This window comes from Amblyomma maculatum, chromosome 6 (assembly GCF_055883805.1).
Source record: "Amblyomma maculatum isolate TAMU_Amacu chromosome 6, ASM5588380v1, whole genome shotgun sequence".
Taxonomy (NCBI): domain Eukaryota; kingdom Metazoa; phylum Arthropoda; class Arachnida; order Ixodida; family Ixodidae; genus Amblyomma; species Amblyomma maculatum.
The window spans coordinates 173,792,951-173,812,180 of record NC_139349.1 but is presented as its reverse complement, the minus strand read 5'-3'; the positions used below and the strand labels follow the sequence as shown (position 1 = coordinate 173,812,180).

The window sequence follows — 19,230 nt, the reverse complement described above, 5'->3', positions numbered from 1 at the left end:
GCGGAATCAGACGCTGTGACCGGTTGCGGCCGGCGGGTAGGCGAACGGCTTTTGCGGCCCTTCTGTGAGCGGCTGCGTTGCGGAGTCTGGGAACGAGTTCGGGTGTCCATTGTTATCTTGTCCTTAGTTATCATCTCCCGGAGACGCTGATTTTCCTGGCGTAGTGCAGATATTTCTGCTCTGAGGCTCTCAATGACCTCGGCTAAACCTGGAGAAGAGGTCTTTTCAGCATATGATACGTGTTTGGAGACAGTATGTGAGGATGTCACCTGATGCGTATTCGGATCATCCGACTCCTTAGGTGCCGATTTGTCAACAGGCTTTGCATAAGCTCGAGCCGGGCACTGGGCACTCAGGGCGATATGCGTGGAAGCGCCGCAGGCTACGAGGAAACTGCTTGCAGCCGGGGTCCTCAGGGTGCGGGTTCTTACCGCAGTCCCGACAAACGGCGGGAAACGAGCAGTATTTGGCTACATGGCCGATGCGGTGACAGTTATAACATGCGACTGGGCGCGGGCGGTATTCACGGATTCGTGTAATCTCGTAGTCGAATACTAGCCGAGAAGGTAATGCGTCTGATGCGAAGGTCAGAAGTAGCAAATTTGTCTTGCCGAGCATGCGTATGTCTGTGATTTCAGCTGTCTCGCAGCGCAGATGTGCCATGATATAGTCCATCGTGAGGCCTTCTCTAATTCTGATCACACCTCGCGTGCTGCCAACCGCAGGCTGCTTCAGTGGGGACGTGTCCACATCGAACGCTTGGACAGAATCCCGCGTTCGCGCGATTAAACGGGTCAGTGTACACAGCTTCTTGAAATGCTCAGCGTCCCTGACAGTTATGCGGATGCAGTTAGCAGCAGAATCAAAGCGGAGAATGGCCATATCCGAAAAATACTGAGACGGAGCGCTTTGCTCGATTGCGTTGGTAATAGCCTGTTTCGGGATGTTTGTGACATGCACTTTGTTAAGTGGCCTGATCAGAACAGTGAAATGAGGACGACTCACCCGTTCTGTGTGCAGACGTTGCGGGGACACTTGACGCTTGCGATAGGTTGAAGTCATGCTGCATCCTGTAGTTGTCTTAACCTGAGCAGGAGGGCTTGCAGAGACAGTCAGAGCTGCGGCATCCATTTCCTCGTGCACCGTCGGCAATAGCGGGTAATCAACGCTCCCTGTAGCTTGTGGCGTTTGTGGCGTCGGAGGCAGCGTTCGGCTGGATGCGAAGTACGGCGCCGCGTCCATCTGTTCATGCCCCGCCGGTAAGAGCGGGTAATCACAACTTCTCGTAACTTGGCTTGACTGTGGGGTTGTAGTCGGTGTAACCTGTGGCGTTTGTGGTGTCGGAGTCAGGGTTTGGCTGGATACGTAGTATGGCGCAGCATCCATCTCCTCGTGACCCGCCGGTAATGGCGGATAATCGGAACGCCTTGTAACTTGGCTTGACTGTGGGGTCGTAGTCGGTGGTTGGCACGGAGTGAAGGTCGCCGGGCGCAAAACTTTGAAGGTCACATCTTCCGGATGCGCTGTGGCGGCAGCGCCGCCCGGCTGTGGCCCGGGAGCAGCCGTGGTCGTGGTGGGCCCTGAGGGCGTCGATTAGGCTTAGCCCGTCAGAAACGCTAGTCCTTGAAAGCTTCGAATCGAACAGCGAGCCGAAAATAAAATTGTTGCAAACAGGTGCCGAATACCTTCACTGACCGTTTCGAGTGGGTTCAGGCCATATCGGGTCTAAAATCCACATACACAATTCGAAAAACACGGAGCCGAGGTGAACCGCGTCAGCTCGCTCTCAAGGCGGAGTCTCTTCTTCTTCCTATCCTTAAACCTGGCAAAAACCCTCGACTTCCTAGTAATTTGCGTCCAATTGCACTGACTTCACATCTCTGTAAACTCATCGAGCGCCTGCTGCATACCCGGATTAGTCACTACATTGAATACGTCAGTCCTGGATTTCATCCAGCTCAAGCCGGCTTCCGCCCTAACCTTGGAACGCATGACTGCCTTTGGCTTTTGCGAAGAGTTCTGAATAGAGCTCATCGTAAAACGCTACCTGACTATCTCCTGGCTGTCGATATACACAAAGCTTTTGACAATGTTCGCCATGAGGTTATCCTGGAGGAACTCGCCAAACGCTTTCCTAGTAATCGTGCCCAAATCTGGATCCGCAATTTTTTGACATCTAGACCCATTCAGCTACATGGCAAAGCTCCGGGATGGGTGCCCAAAACCTATTACTTGGATAGGGGTGTACCTCAGGGCTCCATTCTCGGACCCATATTGTTCAACTTGGCCATGACACGTGTCGCCGAGAATCTGGAAATCAGCACAAGCGCAAGATTCGCTATATATGCTGATGATATTACCGTCTGGACTGAGGCAGCGGATTACGTAGACAAATATTCTATGGAGACTGAACTTCAGGCGGCCCTTCTTTGTCTTGAAGATACACTAACCAAAATTGGCCTCGAACTCGCACCACATAAAACAGAATTGATTAGTATCGACGGAAAACATAAAACCAACCCCAGTATGCAGATCCATCTTCACATCGGAGGCAACACCATCACCTCCTCAAATGGGCAAATCCGCATTCTTGGCCTGCCCATATCAAGCTGCAACAGCCCCCAGAAATGGGTTCATCAGTTACAACGCCTTTGGCCAGCACTGCTACATACTATTCGTCGCCTGTCCAACCGGCACGGCGGTGCGCGGCAGCATGCCTGCCGTGCGATGGCCAGAGCAGCGGCGGTCGGAAAAATCCTCTATGGCACACCGGTCCTCCAACTGTCGAAGACTGACTTCGCTAAGGTCGAACGCCTTCATCGCGCAACACTACGCACTATTACCGGTCTACCTAAGCACACTCCTATAGCCGAACTTGAGTGTTTGGCCGCTCTTCCACCTCTCACTACCATCGTTACCGAGTCACAGACGCGTCATCGAATACGTCTAGAGAACACTGTCCAGGGGCGTCGCCTGCTGGCCTGGGATGAACAGCGTAACGACAAAACACCAGCCCTATATGCATCACTTCCCCCTTGGGAGATGCCAGTAGTCACACGCGTCCATCGCCGACCTATAAACCGCGATTTTGTCATTCCCCGGGAGCTCCTAGCTGCCCATCACCGACAAGAGCGAATCCCCGATACGACTGACATATACACCGACGCATCCATTACAAGCGAATTCGCATCTATGGCCTGGGTATGCGATGACAACCCTTCCCTTTCAGGCGCTTATGCCTGCCATCTACCTCAGGGTACCCCTCTTCACGCTGAACTCCTCGCGATTTGGGGAGCCTTGTCAGGAGTGCCTTGCACCGGAACTGGGTCACTACGTATTCTTACTGATTCCTTTGAAGCTTAGAAGGAAATCGCTACTCCGGGTTCACAAGATGCAACAGCTACGGCTATACAGCGCCTCCTTAAACGCCACCAACTCGCGACCAGAACTGTCGCTATTCACTGGACCCCAGGTCACTCGGACGAATCAGGGGGCAATGCGGTGGCACACGCCGCGGCTGCCTTGGCAGGTGGGATGTCCACATTTACTTTCCCACCCCCCTTGCTTCATCCTTATTCGACCTTGGGCGGGCAACTCACCCCTTCTCTTGCCCTTATGCACTATTAGCCCCGAGAGCGAACACTGGCGCCGCTGCGATCGCCGCAGTCTGACGTCACGGCAAGGACTCCGCCAGCCGAGCTGCTGCTCCTCCCGGCCGATGCCGGCTCCTTTCGTTCGTATTCGCTCACGAATAATCATGATGGTAACTTATTGCTCTGTGCGCAGTGAAAATCACTGAAGAAAGCCGGTGTAAGCTTCCACTTTACCCAAAGTTGTTCAAAATGAAGGAGGTTAGATTGATAAAGTTAAGAATGGGGAAGCAACCGTCGGCATTGCCACTAGTGTGCAGTAAGCACTTCAAAAAGGAAGACTATGTAGCCGGTGTACAAGATACTAAGTGAGCCGCACGTGTAGCGACGCTTTTACGGGCTGTTTGTCAACTAGTCTTTTTTTTTTTATTATTAGTGTACAAGAACAAAACTATTGCCAGATGCTGTTCCATCCGTCAACATTCCCGTGCGTCCTAGCGATGCAAGGCGATCGCTCCCGGGATCGACGAAGCGGCGGCGTAAGTAAATCAGCCATTGCTCGAACTTTCGTTTCCTCGATCTTTGTGTCACTGAGTGCTCAGACATTTTGCTCAGTAGCGGAATGTCCAAGCTGAATCAACTGTGACCCTGCTTAAGTTTTTGTTTAAAATGTGTCTCACGGCAGTGGTGTTCGCGTGTTCATTCATGCCGCGAAATTTGACACAGTCCGCACAGCTGTGCTGGTCTTTTTGTTTGAATGCTGATATTTTCCAAATTTTCCAAGACATGGGGCGCAGATTCAATGCAACGCGTCCCTAAAAACAGCACTTCAGTAACGGTTGTGATAAGAAATGTTTTTTTTTTTTTTTTTCCCGGGCTCCGTGAAGCCCTGCCTTAGCTACGTCTCAGACTTGTGTGCTATGCAACAAGCGTGGCTTTAAAGTGCACGTGATGTGCAGCTGCTCTGCGCTTTTCTGAGGTAATGCCCAAACTTCGTTAAGACCTTGTTTCAGTGTTTTTTGAGGTTGTAGCCTGAATCACTCTGATTCCAGGTGAAAGAGACGTTCCCGCAAAGTCGTACCAGTTCTGCGCACACGCAGAGGCTTTGACAACACACAAGAATGGGGACAGTAGTGAAAATTCGAGCGCCGTTCCAATGGACGATGCTGCACAACTAGAAGAGGAGGTGGAAGTTATAGATTGAGACGGTATGTCTACCTATGGATACGCTATGCGGCCACTATTCCTTTGTGATGATTCACATTGACTTGAATGATTTTTATCAAGCATTCAGGAAAAAGAAAAACATTTATATATCCCGCATTGTCTTTAGTTCTGACCATGAAACTGAAATACATGAGTAAGCTAGAATCGTGATAAATTATCGGCTTTTGCTTCCTCAGCACTACTGTTGATCAAAACAAACAATGAATACCTTAAACAATCTCTATATTACTGCAGTAAATTCGAGTGGAGAGCTTGTTACAACATAAAAATGAAGTAATAAAACCACAAGTCATCCGTATATACACGAGGAATTTTCTTTTATCTAGCCACGTCACCAAATGTACAGGAAAATACTGCATTTCAAGCTTATCACTCTAAGCATAATGTTACCCTAAGAACAGAGAAGGACTGGCCTGTTTAAACAAGACCCATTTTTCATCCTCTTCACATATGGATTCAATGAGCTGTTTGTAGTATTTAACAAAACGAAAAGTTTTCAATGCGTGACGGAAATTTAGTGATATCTCTGTATCTGTAAAGAGTGGTTTAGATGGCATAATAATTCTGTCGTTTTTTTTTTTTTTCTCAAGGACCAACACACAGCGCTAACCAAAGCACAGGAAGTTCTGAAGGTATGTAATACAGTTTTATACACTGTTTGCCTGTTTCACCTGCAGCTGTTTTTTTTTTTTTTTTTTTTTTTTGACAGAGTTTGCGCTTTTCTCTTTTCAGGAGTTACCGTGAAGGTTCAGAAGCTTTTCAAGGACGCTGGGATTCAGCTTAGCGCGAATGACATCTTCAGGCAAAAACAGCTAATAACGGTTGCAAAAATCATTGATGAAAGTATTTTTCTGCTTCACTAAGGCAGCGACTTGTTTCGCACGCTTTGTCCACATAGGAATTTATGCTCCTCAGTGAAAGGGAGACTGGAAAGGAATTTGCAAATTAGCAGTGCCCCCAAGACATCCCATGCGCGCACGGCTGCGGCGCAATAGGCAGAGGCGAACGGAATGACGGAAATGTTTACGACGACACGGTTAATAACTCATATTTCTGGCCATCAAAATGCACGTTGCTCTTGGCAAATCATGCGTAATTGCTTCTCAAAAATGCTCGACAAGTAAGATGATTCTAATAAAATTTTAATCAGCAGCCTCTTTTAAATAAATATCCGTGCACAAATTTCACAGCGCGCAGTCCATAATGCGCGCTCTAAGCAACGTCCACAGCAAAACGGTACAAATTTATCGCGTCGCAGACATATAGACCTATCTTCATGGTCGTATTACATTCGTAATACAATCATGAAGATAGTGACTCCACGCACATCATCAGTTTCAAGGGACGACGCACGAAAGGCTCCTGCCGCAGCGATGGCACCAGCTGCGCCCGTCGCGAGACTTGCGCTCACCGCGACGAGCCCATGTTTCGTGTTTTGAAAGCAAGAGGAATCATTATTAAATACCTTTTTTTCCTGACACTCGATCGGTGCTGTCTGCGTTGTTCATAACGCTTTGTTATGAGAACAACCGAGGCCGCAGACTCGAAGCTACGCGGCAACCCGGAGAAGCCAGAGCGATCGGCGCAGGTATAGCGCAGGCAGTCCTTGCCGTGACGTCACGTCGGGCTGACCGCCAGAGGGCGCCACTCAAACTTCTCGGGGCTAATACTCGGACCAGTCTTCGTAGCCTCAGTCAGCATCGCATGCAGGTGGCCACACCAGACCCACCTTTTACGAGAAGAACCCACCTCACCCGAAGTCAAGAAGTCTTTTTGAATAAGCTCATCGCCCATGCGGCTTACACGCCTCGTATTATGGCCCGCTGGCGTCAGTATAAGGAGAAAATGATTACGTGCCCCCACTGTACGACTCTAACCTGCGGCGGCATATCTCATTTACTTTGGAAATGCCCTGCTTTTTCTACTGGACGCCCCGAGATCGAACCCTACCGCCTGAACTACCGTTCCCTTCTAGAAACTGATGCAAACACACAGATATTTGCCAAGTATGGCTCGCTTAGTGGCCTGGTTAGAGCAATGTGATTCGAGTGACGACCTAAACAATGAAGATTCTGTCTACTCCCCTTTATCCCCATCCATGGTCATGAGCCTTCCAATTCAATAAAGGACATTCAATCAATCAATCTTTGCAGTGTGTGCCACGTGTGGTCACGTCTTTCACTTGAGCTCTGAAGCGTGCCTTTCATAATTTGTTCACAGGAATGGAAAGGCGCAGTATCTGCCACATTGTTTCTGTGGACACCTGATTAGCGCTTTAAGGGAAGGAAGGAAGGTGGGAGTGAAAGTGGAGATGGTTATAATGGAAAGGCGCAGTATCTCTCTCACATTTCTGTGGACACCTGAATCGCGCCGTAAGGAAAGGAATGAAGGTGGGAGTGAAAGTGGAGCTAGTTACGAGGGACAACGCTGACGGCGACGACGACGCGAAACCAAGGAACGGGCGCCAAAGAGCTGCGCTCTAAAAACTATAATCATTGCTCTGTCGTTGTCGTTACCACGCTAAAGACAGACAAATCAAGAACAGGAATCAAATCGTTGCTCTGTCGTTTTAATTCATTACCACGCTAAAGCCAGACAAATCAAGAACAGGAATCACAACAAATGAAGAACCAGTCTTTGCTTGCATGATGTAGGCGTAGACATGACGTAGACAAAAGCATCGCTTGGCTGTTGCGACGTAAACCGAGCAGTTGGGGAAAAAACTATATTATGAAATATGTATGGGTCATAGGCGAAAACCAGATTGTCACTCACATGCTGTCATGTCTTGCGCATCGTTAACAAGAAAGCAAAATGCAACCAAATTTTGTTGTCTGTGTTCCTTTCGGTGCCTCTAGGTTCTTCGCTAGAGCCATACTGTAGCTCAGATCACCCTTCCGGCATATGGATGCCGCTGTTATGCGAGCACTGTTGACTTGTTTTTTTCTGTTTTCGGTATCGGACGTTCGTTCGGCGTCCGTTTACCGAAGTCGCCGACCTCCTGTTCCGTTTCCCAAGCGCGGTTTCCAAACAACTTTTTACATTTTCAGCGCCGCGTTGTCTGAGAGACGTCGACGAGCAGCGTCGGTGTTCTTCGCTTGTGCAATGCCGCTCTGTTGCGCGCTGATTTCTCCCTGTTTGTACGATGTTGCCACACGATCGGCTGGCCGCTTTTCCGCAGCGCACGGCGGTCGCGCGGTGATGCCGCGTGGTCCGGCCGGCACGCGGCAGCGAGGCAGGCAGGTCGGCCGGGAGGGGTCATCCGCACGGTGCAAGGGGGCGAGCTGCACCGCTTCGATCTGGGTTTCGGTGTAACTGGGTTGTCCGTCGTGCATGCGGAGCGAGGACGCTCGTTTTGGGCCAGGGAGCCCGACGACGTCGAACAAAGGCGCCCTGGCGTGATATGGCGCTGTCGTTGGTGAGGTTTCTGCTGGAAGAGGTCGCTCCACTCGTTGGAATCGGTCCGCTTTGCCCCTTCTCGATGCTTGCATTTTTTTTTGCCAGTAAAAACCACGCGCCTGTGCACGTGTAAAGTGCTCAGGTTGATTGTCCTTTCGCGCTCCCTTGGCCCGTCAAAGGAAGACTTTCAGGCACTACTGCAGGCGATCGCTAGCGATTGTCAGTAGTGGCAATTTCGAGCACGTTGAGTAACCTTGAGTGGCTCATTTTGCGGACATCCTGCTCTTCTATATCGCTGACTGACACCATTCACAACCATGGTGCGTCCCAGCGGAACACGCCTGCCGCGTGGTCGTGTCCACGAGGTGCGCAGGTTCTCCCTATCCGCTAATGCCGCGGCCATTCGCATCAGGCTTAGAGCGACTCCCCCTGGTCGCTGTGAATGGGATACCGATAAAAGGGGACGGCGTATTCCGCGAGCGAAGTTTTCTAATTGGATCGTAAAAATAACCCCCAGAGGACCGTCGCGCGCTCTGCGCCTTCGGGATGCAGTGTTCATGTCGTTGCGGTCCCCGGCTCATTGCGAGGAATGGCGCTGCTCTTTCCAACTTTTCTGCGTGATTGAGCGAGTTTCGTTGGTCGCTGCGGTGCTTTTCTGGTGTTACAGCTCCGCACAAGGAGGCGCCAGGATAGCGAACTTATGCAAAACAGGCCGGTTAGTTACAAGCACTAGTGAATGGCCAATGTCGCAGCAGGTGGTCTTGGGCAGCTTTATGTAGAGCTTATTGAAGTTCGTTCCTTACCGGAATGATTTAGTGCGATGACAGAGCGGTGCACCACTCCTCCTCTCGTGTAATTGCGTTTTCCGCTCTGAGTTTTGCTTGGCTGTTCGCCAGCCGAGAGGCCGCTTGTTTCGGGGTGCACTTAGCTTACAGGTGAGGCGCAGGCAAGGGTGCATAACCAGGTCCTTGGGGTGATTCCTCTTCACCCACCTCACCTTTCGGCACAGATTGCGTTAGACTGGCCCAGGAACGGTCATTCGCGGTTGTCTTGCGCGTACGCTGCCTTTCCTGCTAATGGACGCGATACTGGTGCACAGTTGACCTCTTTCGCGGGTTGGCGCATGGCTGACAGGGCTCCCAGCGGCTGTCGTGCGTGACCCCGGTTTGGGCCGCGTGGCGGCTCCCGTCGGCCGAGCCCACTTCGGTCGGTTGGTATTTAACGTACTGCCAGCTCTCCTTTAAAATGACCAATACTAACCGGACATGATTGCTTCGACTTCACGTTTCTACGTGCGTAGGATGACCGCAGCTATTCTAGGCTCGACTCTCGAAAGCCCTTGTCTGTTGTGGACAAAGGTTATACTTCGGACGAGCTTAGTGTGATGTCCACGAGCCGTTATGGATTGCACGGTCTGGACCACGCGCGCGACTCTCCTCCGAGCCGCGTGGCTGAGGGATGCGCGGTCGATCGTCGCCCAGCGTGGAGACAGCCTCGATCCGGTGCTCTTGGAAGGATTACGTGGCTTCGCCAATCCGAGCCTCGTTTGCCCCCCAAGTAGAATATTTCGCCATGTGGGGGCGCGCACTTGTCACATATTCGGTCGGCAGCGCGGCCAACTGGAATAGAGAATAAATAAATAAATACAGAACAGGGCACACCTGGCTATATTCTTTGTTTTTCCCTTGTGCGGCGTCGGCTGTCGCCAGTAATTGCGAGCTGTCGCGGGGTGCACGCGGCGGCGCCCTTGGCAGCTAGGCCGCGTCAATGCGGAGCACCGGGCCACGTGCGTGTGGCCCAGTGCCCGAATTGCGCGTCTTTTGCGGCCGCCTGGCCTCTTGCCTCATTTGCAGAATCTATTCTCTCCCCTCTTCGCCCTGTTTTATTCGTGAGCTGGGCGACGGATGAGCGAGCGCGTTTCTCCGCTGCATGCTTCGCGGCCGAACGTCACGGGCCGCCCAGCGGCTGCTCCTTGTGCGGAGACACTCTTGAAGAATGGCGGCACCAATTGGAGCGTGAGTGCGCACAGAAACAAATGTCGGGCGCGTCTCCTCGGTTGTCCCGAGATGAGCGGGCCATGAGATTTGCAGCGTGTGTCGCGCGCTCTCGCTTTCCGTGCGTCGGCTGGCAGAGCGGCGCCATGCTGCCTTATCTCGCACACTGCAAATTATCGTGTGCACTTCGCTCAGTACCGAGCGTCCCAACTAAGGGTGTGGAACCAGGGATTTAATTAACGCAGAACGTGGTAGTCCAGTGACGCCTGGCATAATCTCCAGAAAATCTTTTTTCGTCCTGAAAAACGTGCTGATTGGTGAAGACTAATTAACTGAGTTTTTAATCACATTCTAGAAGAGAGTGCAGCCGGATGCGGTTCGTCATCTTTGTAGCTAAGCGTCGTTGCAGGGCGGCGCCGCTAGTATGGTTTTAACATCGCAGTACGGTAAACGCGGTAATGCGCTAACTGAACTAGGGCTGCGCTAAAACTCTCCAATAAGCCCATTTCATGTTTGCATTTACTCTCCATAAGGGAGATTTTTTTTCTTCAACGCAGTTGTAAAACTCCGCTTCAAAGTAATTCAGCTTGTTTCATCCGCTCTCCTATACGTTCACCCTCTCGATGCCCACTTCTCACCCTCTTCCCTCGGTGGCTACAGAGCGGTTTAAGTTATTGTGTGATTACGGCTTTCCTACGAGCTGAATGTTTGTTTCCTATTGCGGTAGGGCGAACGAGATTCTGCGCCACAACTTCCCGCAGCTTATTAATCCGTTCCCACTAAAATTCCTTCTAATTATCCCTAACACTCGGCTGATCTATGTTGCACCGTGTATTCATGATTGCTAATAACTGTCGACACTTTCGAATGTGAAATTTTTTTGGTTATCACGGCTAAAAGAGGACGTAGATACGCCTCACAGACTGCGCATGAACCGGTTAAAATGCTTTACACTGATGTTTCCGCGTTTCCATGACCACTACATCGTTGCGGTGCGTTCATTTGCCTGTAGCTGCTCGTGTGTACTAAATGCTCCCGCGTACGGTCAAATAAAACCGAGCTAAAGCTGCCGCTTGTCCAGTCTTCTCAATGTGTCCGTGCCTTAAGCTTGCGCTTCTAGTGCGCGGTTTTAAATCTGATGTTTGGGTAAACGTAGCAGAGCTCAGAAACTCTTAGGGAGTAGGAATGGCGTAGAGGACTTAGTAACTACTCCGTGAAAACCCGGAAACTTCGCAAACTCTCCGATTCGCCCGTGAAGAAGTGGAAGAAGAGTAGCTGAAGCGGGCGCTAGCGGTACGTGGCCAGCAGGCGCGATCGCGCGGACGCTATCCGAAAGCTGCGAGTTGTAATGCCGGAGTTTTCGCTCGTCTCTGCTAGATGGCGGCACCGGTCATGTGGTGGATCACAGGATGAGGAATTTGGACCGGTCGAGTCGATTGGTGGCCATGGCCTGGCTTTCGTGGCCAGCACGCTTGTGCCAGCGCCTTGAAACATGCGGGCTTCAGCGGCGTTTCGCACTTTGTCTGCTAAGCTGGGCGTCCTGTTTTTGTCCTTTCGGGCACAGGACTGATAGCGGTGCCCCGAGAACCAACGAATGTGCACGGCGCGGACCGATCTGCATTGCGCATTCCAATCGGAGAGGAGAAAACATTTATTTACAGCTCTTGTACACAGGTCGAATGTAACACCCCCTCTTCCACGAGTGTGCGTAATCTCCGTGAATGCATTGTGCGCTGTGATTAATGCAACGCTGACGTTCGCCTTTCATTTCAGCCACCAACTTCGTTGCCTTGAAGTGTGCACGAGAGACGCCGCAGTACGAGTTCGGATTAATTTCAATTTTCAGCCACTTTTTCTGGGGCACGGCAGCCGAATGCTCTGCAGTTTGCCGAACGAAGGTTTCACTTCACTATTGCGACACATAGAAGCGTACGTTGTATTATATGCTTCTTTACACCGCGCTAGTTGAAATTACAGCGCATAGAAAAAGAGCTGTTTCATCGCGCCTCACGTGACTCGAGCTGACTCGTGACGTAGCAACCGTTGTTCGGCAATCCGAAACCGATACTGTATGGCACATTCCATTAAACATTATTCAAGGACTGTAGCCAATTTCACGCTGTGATCCATTTTCGCTAATTTATTACGCATAATAAACGTGTACAAAAAGAACTGAAAAATCCGTTGCACAGTGTATAATCCCGCAGTCTCTTTCATCCGTTGATTGGCTGCGCGTAGCAGGACATACTGCGTGCACTGATAGAATACTGCAATTTTTCTATTCCCATCTCTCTCTCTCTTTCTTTCTCAGCGCTATGGTGCGGTCAGTGCTGGGGACGCAGTTTAGTCAACAACATTGGGGGTGTTGGGATTGTCATGTGTATGCATATGCGCTGCACCGCCCTAGGGCAACGCATTCGTCGTCTGCAGGGAGGGAGGGAGGGGGGGGGGGGGGAGCTTTCTTGTTAACGATGCGCAAGACATGACAGCATGTGAATGACAAACTGTTTTTCGCCTATGACCCATACATATTTCATAATATAGTTTTTTCCTCGACTGTTCGGTTTTCGTTTCAACAGCCAAGCGATGCCTTTGTCTGCTTCATGTCTACGCCTACGTCATATGGACAAAATCAAAGCAGCCATATAATCACTGCTTGTTCGCTATGAGACTAGGCTGTCGATTTTAAGGGCGAGCTTTATTAATGCGAAAGCACTGATACGGACGCTACAGGGAAGCAGAAACGTTTGGAGCGATTTTAAGAATTTTCGCGCTACGAAAGCAGAAACCACGTACACAGGGCAAGCGTGCTTGTCCTGTGTGCCCGTGTATAGCGTAGCGCGAAAATTCTTGAAGTGGTAAACAACTAGCCCCCATTGCTGCTTTGTCAACGATGTTGCGCATGGCTCCTGATTAGCCCTCAAGATCGTGACGTCACAGTTGACGTGTCCTTACGCGGGTGATTCAGCTTTCGCACGGTATCACACATCAGTCCAACCAACATACGCATCGAGTACTTTTAGATTTAGTGAAGTCGATTTTAGTCTCGTAGAAGCTAATTCTGCTTCACACGGTCTAGCCCAACCAAGGATGTTGCGACTTGCATATGGCGAGCTTTGACGAACGAAAAAAAGAAAGAACGTCGAAGTGAACTCGAACCGAAGAATGTCTCACGGAGTACGGGACGCCGCAACCGATCTCCCTGCGTGCCGACTCTCGCTCTGTGCATTGCACGTCAAGCAGCCTTCGCGCGCCTTACTGCGTTAAAAGCTCGTCCGAAAGCTCGTCAAAATAACTTTGGGTACGCTTAATCTTTGCGTTTAAGTGTACAGTCGAATGCATCGTCGGGTGGTCCGGCTAGAATCACGCACTAGTCCATTTTTAGTCAGATTGAAGCAAGGGCCGTCATGACATGTAAGTAGGGATGGCAGAGCTTGGAAAAAATCCGACAATTTTGTAGACAAAAAAAAAAAAAAAAAAAAGGTAACGGGCATATTCTGCAGGACTCGTAAATACGGCATTGAACACATAATATCATGCATATCCGAACTTTCATGGAGGGCTATGTCCAAAACAAAAATAAAAATCTCGCTTTTATTAATTTGGTATTGCATAAACCGTTCTGGACCGTGCTGGAAAATATATATAGTGGCTGCACAGCAACCATAGTTCTGCATAAAGAAAGTAACAAAATTTCCATAAAGAAAGGTGTTAGGCAGGGAGACACTATCTCCTCAGTACTATTCTAGAGGAAGTATTCAGACTTGGAATGGGAGCAATTAGGGATAAGGGTAGATGGAGAACACCTCAGTAATCTGCGATTTGCCGATGACATTGCCTTGCTAAGTAACTCAGGGGATGAACTGCAAATAATGTTTGATGACCTAGACAGGAAAAGTAGAAAGGTAGGCTTGAAAATCAATATGCAGAAGACTAAGGTAATGTTTAACAGCCTCGGGAAGGAACAGCACTGGAAGTAGTAGGCGAATCTGTCTACTTAGGACAGGTAGTGACCGCAGATCCGGACCATGAAAAGGATTTAACACAACGAATAAGATTGGGATGGAGCGCATTTGGCAAGCACTCGCAGATTATGACTATAGCAGCTTACCGGTATCGCTCAAGAGGAAAGTATACAACGGTTGCATCTTACCTGTACTCACCTATGGGGCTGAAACGTGGAGGCTAACCAAGAGAGTTCTACTTAAGTTGAGGACAACCCAGAGGGCTATGGAACAAAAAATGATAGGGGTAACATTAAGAGATAGGAAGCGTGCACAGTGGGTCAGAGAAATAACTGAAGTTACCGACATTCTAGTAGAAATTAAGAAGAAGAAATGGACATGAGCAGGACATGTAGTGCGAAGAGAGGATAACCGATGGTTGCAGGATAACAAACTGGATTCCAAGGGAAGGAAAGCGTAGCAGGGGGCGGCAGAAAGTTAGGTGGGCGGATGAGGTTAAGAAGTGCGCAGGGGTCAAGTGGATGCAGCTAGCACAGAACCGGGTTAAGTGGAGAAATATGGGAGAGGCATTCGCCCTGCAGTGGGTATAGTCAGGCTGATGATGATAATGATGAGGATGAAACCGTTCTATCATGGGCTGTGCCGGATGGATGGATTGATGGATGGAAGGAAGGATTGATGGATTGATTGATGGGTTGATTGATTGATTGATGGATGGTGATGGATAGATTGATTGATGGATGGATGGATGGATTGATGGATTGATTGTAATATAGGAGCGTCCCCTTTGAAACGAGGTGGTAGGAGTTGCTATCATGCTCGTTTTTTTCCCTATATCTTAATTATTGTTTTAGATCGGTTAACTATACCATCATTCTATTTACTGAATTTTTGTTCCTACATTACTAACCTTATGTCACTTCTCTGCTTTTAAGCCACCAATCTTCCAGTCGCGTTTTGCTAGTTTCCACCGCCGGTTTATTCACCCGGCCACTGTTATCTCTAAACCCCAGATCTTCAGGAACAGTGATTGCGCCTGCATCGACTACAGGATGGATACCATCACATTCGAGTATAAGATGGTCAATTGTTTCACTGGAGTTACCACATACAGCACATGCGTCATCTCCATCGTTAAATTTCTTTTTGTAGCTGCGTGTTCTAAGGCACCCTGATGTAGCTTCAAAAAGTAGGGCACTGCCTCTTGAGTTATCAAAGAAATCTTCCTTCCTGATCTGCATTTGCCACTTTCGGTATAATTCCACACTCTGTTTCTTTTCCATCGAATTTATCCAATTTTTATCTTCTGTGTTTTTCACCTGTTGCTTAACGCTCTTTATTTCTCCGTCCTTGTGACTAGCATACTTACTATTTAGTTTCCTAGTTCTTTTCCTCCATTGTGAGTCAACGCTTTTTAGGTACATGTATTTAAATACTTTAGCTGCCCATCTGTTACTGTCCAATTTCCTCGGGCGTTCCTCCTATAATATTTTACTCTGAGCTTCCCGTACTTCGAAGGATGCCCAGCCCATATCTCTCTGTACCGTGTTATTTGTGGTTTTGCCGTGGGCACCTAGTGCTAATCGTCGAACAGCTCTCTGATTTATTTCTAATGTCGACTGTACCTCTGATTTTAGGCACAAAACCGCATTTCCGAAAGTAAGTCCGGGCACCATAATTCCTTTCCAAATACCCCTCAAAATACAAATGTCTATTTTCCACTCTAGATATTTCGATACATTGAGTAAGCACGAGCAGGCTATCATCTAAGCGGCTACCATTTCTAAAGCCGTTCTGAAGTTCTCCGAGTATCTTCTTATTTTGTATCCATACTTGCATCTTAAATTTCGCCGCCTGCATGGCCAACCTGTACATAACAGATGTTATGGTAATCGGCCTGTAGAATTTTATGTGCATCTTATCTCCTTTCTCTTTATAAATCAAATTCATTTTACTCTGCCGCCAGCTGTCCGGAATTTGCTTATTCGTTACGACTATTTCCAAAGTAACAACGTTTCCTTACTTCTTGGACCAAGTTCATTAATCAGCTTGATCGGAATTTCGTCTATTCCTGTAGATGTGCTTTCAAGGAATATTTTATGTTTGTGGCGCCATCTAGCGGCTAGGTTGGAAACAACAGCCGTGTTGGTATTCGCGGTCGCGTCCGCTGAACAAGCAGTGCACATCGGCATTTCGAAGCTTTCGCATTCAGCTTTTTGCGTTTTGAAAGTACGTGGCGGAAAGAGAAAAACGTTTTTAGCAGCAGTGAAGGCATTCGGTCAGAAATGACCGACATTTATGCACCTGACTACAAGCCTGATTAAATTATAAAATGTGCAACTGTTATGGGGCACACAGAGGAGGTGGCGCACCGCTGGACGCGAAGGCGCTGGATCAAGTAATGAAAGTTAGTTTTTGATCTACTTTCCATCTTCGAATGGCTACCGTAACAGTTTGAGCAGTGAAAGCAAGCGAATGTTGCTGTTTCATGGCATTTTTGGAAGCAATGCTAATCGCGTCACATTTGTTGACCGATTATGCATGTACTCTGTTTATTGCTTGAGCGGCGCTGCTGCATGGAGTTCTCACACCTTCACTGGGGATTCATGAGATCTGTTTTGCTACCCTAGGCCACTGTTGTTGGGTGACAAATCGTTGAAGCGTCGTAGCACAGTCTATTTGGCGATCGGATTTCAGCATTGGCTGCATGGCTCAGCCAGTGGGTGGCCAGCAGTTTTCCAGGGCCTGCGGCGAGCGGCGATGAGTGTTGTCGACGGCTGGAGCTGCCATCTTGGGATTTCTGTGACTGGCCGCTAGATGCGTTCGTCTGAGGTTGCCATCATGCTGACGTCCGGCCAGATAAAACAGAAGACGGACAGTTGATCTAGATGACCTTATTGAATAAAGCCCCATAATGATCTCAGCTAAAGTTGCTTTGATGAACAGTTAATTTATAGCTAATTTGTCGTCACAAATTTTGCTTACTTTAAGGAATGGCTGTCGTCCCCATGACCACATTCATATTCATTATCGGCAGCCATAGCTTCTGAGATGTGTAGTTTCAGAAAGAGCACCGGACGCGATATTCGGAGGTCGCGGGTTCGGTCCCCACCATCGGCACGTTGTTTTTATCTTCTACTTTGTGTTTAATTATCTTTCCCCTAAGCAGATTACATTACTCATTTATGTGATTATCCAAGTAAAAATTAAGAAAAAAAAGACAAAACATAATCCCCAATGCTTTTCTTGGCCTCGCCGACTGTTGGCTTTTTTCCTTCATGTATTATAACGAGCACCCTCATTTCCCCTTGATTGTGAGGGTGCTCGTTATAATACATGAAGGAAAGAAGCCAACAGTCGGCGAGGCCAAGGAAAGCGTTGGGGATGGTATGTTTATGTCATTTTTTTTTTAATGTTTACTTCAATAACCACAGAAATTAGTAATGTAATCTGTTTAGGGGAAAGATAATTAGACACAAAGTAGAAGAAAAAACAACGTGCCGATGGTGGGATCCGAACCCACGACCTCCGAATAACGCGTCCGGTGCTCTACCAACTGAGCTACATCGGCCGCTGTCCCCCCTGCTACTTTCTTGGGTATTCACGACCTCCGAATAACGCGTCCGGTGCTCTACCAACTGAGCTACATCGGCCGCTGTCCCCCCTGCTACTTTCTTGGGTATTTCCCAAATACCCAAGAAAGTAGCAGGGGGGACAGCGGCCGATGTAGCTCAGTTGGTAGAGCACCGGACGCGTTATTCGGAGGTCGTGGGTTCGGATCCCACCATCGGCACGTTGTTTTTTCTTCTACTTTGTGTCTAATTATCTTTCCCCTAAACAGATTACATTACTAATTTCTGTATACCCAAGAAAGTAGCAGGGGGGACAGCGGCCGATGTAGCTCAGTTGGTAGAGCACCGGACGCGTTATTCGGAGGTCGTGGGTTCGGATCCCACCATCGGCACGTTGTTTTTTCTTCTACTTTGTGTCTAATTATCTTTCCCCTAAACAGATTACATTACTAATTTCTGTGGTTATCGAAGTAAACATTAAAAAAAAATGACATAAACATACCATCCCCAACGCTTTCCTTGGCCTCGCCGACTGTTGGCTTCTTTCCTTCATATATATATATATATATATATATATATATATATATATATATATATATATATATATATATATATATATATATATATATATATATATATATTATAAACAGCACCTCGTTAACTTTTGCCGCAAAAAAAAAAAATCATCCGCTTGTTTAATTTTTTCCTGACCTTTCTTTACATACACAGCGTTTAGAACTCACTACCAAGGCGAAACACATTCGATTGGTGCTTGAAATTCGGAGGTCGATCGTTTCGTGCGACTAAAAGAGTTGGAGCGCACAGTGACAAACATGCATACCGCTGCTGTTAATCCTTTTACGTTCTGTTAATAATCTGCTTTCGGCTGTTAATTCCAAGAATACAGCAAAGGATTTTGGTAGCCGCGACCCATGTTAGCAGCTAAGCGGCGGAAATGAAACGAACAAGGAGGGGAAGGAAAGAAATGGGCGAAAAGGATCGACGTGGGTAGGGTTATCTAAAAACATACGCAATATAGAAAACAGTAAAGATATCGCACTGCTCATATCAGCTGAGCAGTTTAGACGTCAAGCGGCTGTTCGAGATGCTTTTTGTGCAAAATACGGCGCACCGCTGCTCTCACCGCGCATACCAGAGAGGAGGAGTGACGCTGCGCACGGCGGTTCGAGGCTGTTTTCCCCCTCGCTGCGAATATGGCGTATATCAGTTCCAAAATAAATTGGGGTCGTGTCATTACACCTCCCCGTATCTGACACAGCACTCAACAAGACAGCGTGCGTTAAAACAGCAGACAAAAAAGAGGGCACTATAGTGAAGCGCTGCGAGAGTGGTGAATTATAGTCACAACAGGGAACATTAAAACTCTGCCCATGCGGCTGCGTTGTTGCTTTTTATTGCGAATGCAATACTACTTTCACTTTCAAGCCTTTGCGGTGCGACGGCGGTGCACATGAAATGACCT

At 48.5% G+C, this 19,230-nt stretch overlaps 2 protein-coding genes and 1 long non-coding RNA gene across 5 annotated transcripts in view; all 3 read left to right on the top strand.

The window, feature by feature from the left end:
- The window catches only part of LOC146187427 (protein roadkill-like), a 180,455-nt gene that overhangs the window by 11,150 nt on the left and 150,075 nt on the right, over nt 1-19,230 (top strand). The gene's annotated exons all lie outside the window — the stretch shown is intronic.
- Nucleotides 1-19,230, top strand: part of LOC146187428 (uncharacterized) — a 148,514-nt gene that overhangs the window by 82,700 nt on the left and 46,584 nt on the right. The window lies entirely within an intron of this gene.
- LOC146187430 (uncharacterized) lies at nt 4,024-7,747 on the top strand. The gene is made up of 4 exons (XR_014708237.1): nt 4,024-4,129; nt 4,643-4,798; nt 5,408-5,449; nt 5,550-7,747. It is a non-coding gene; the product is annotated as an uncharacterized LOC146187430 (long non-coding RNA).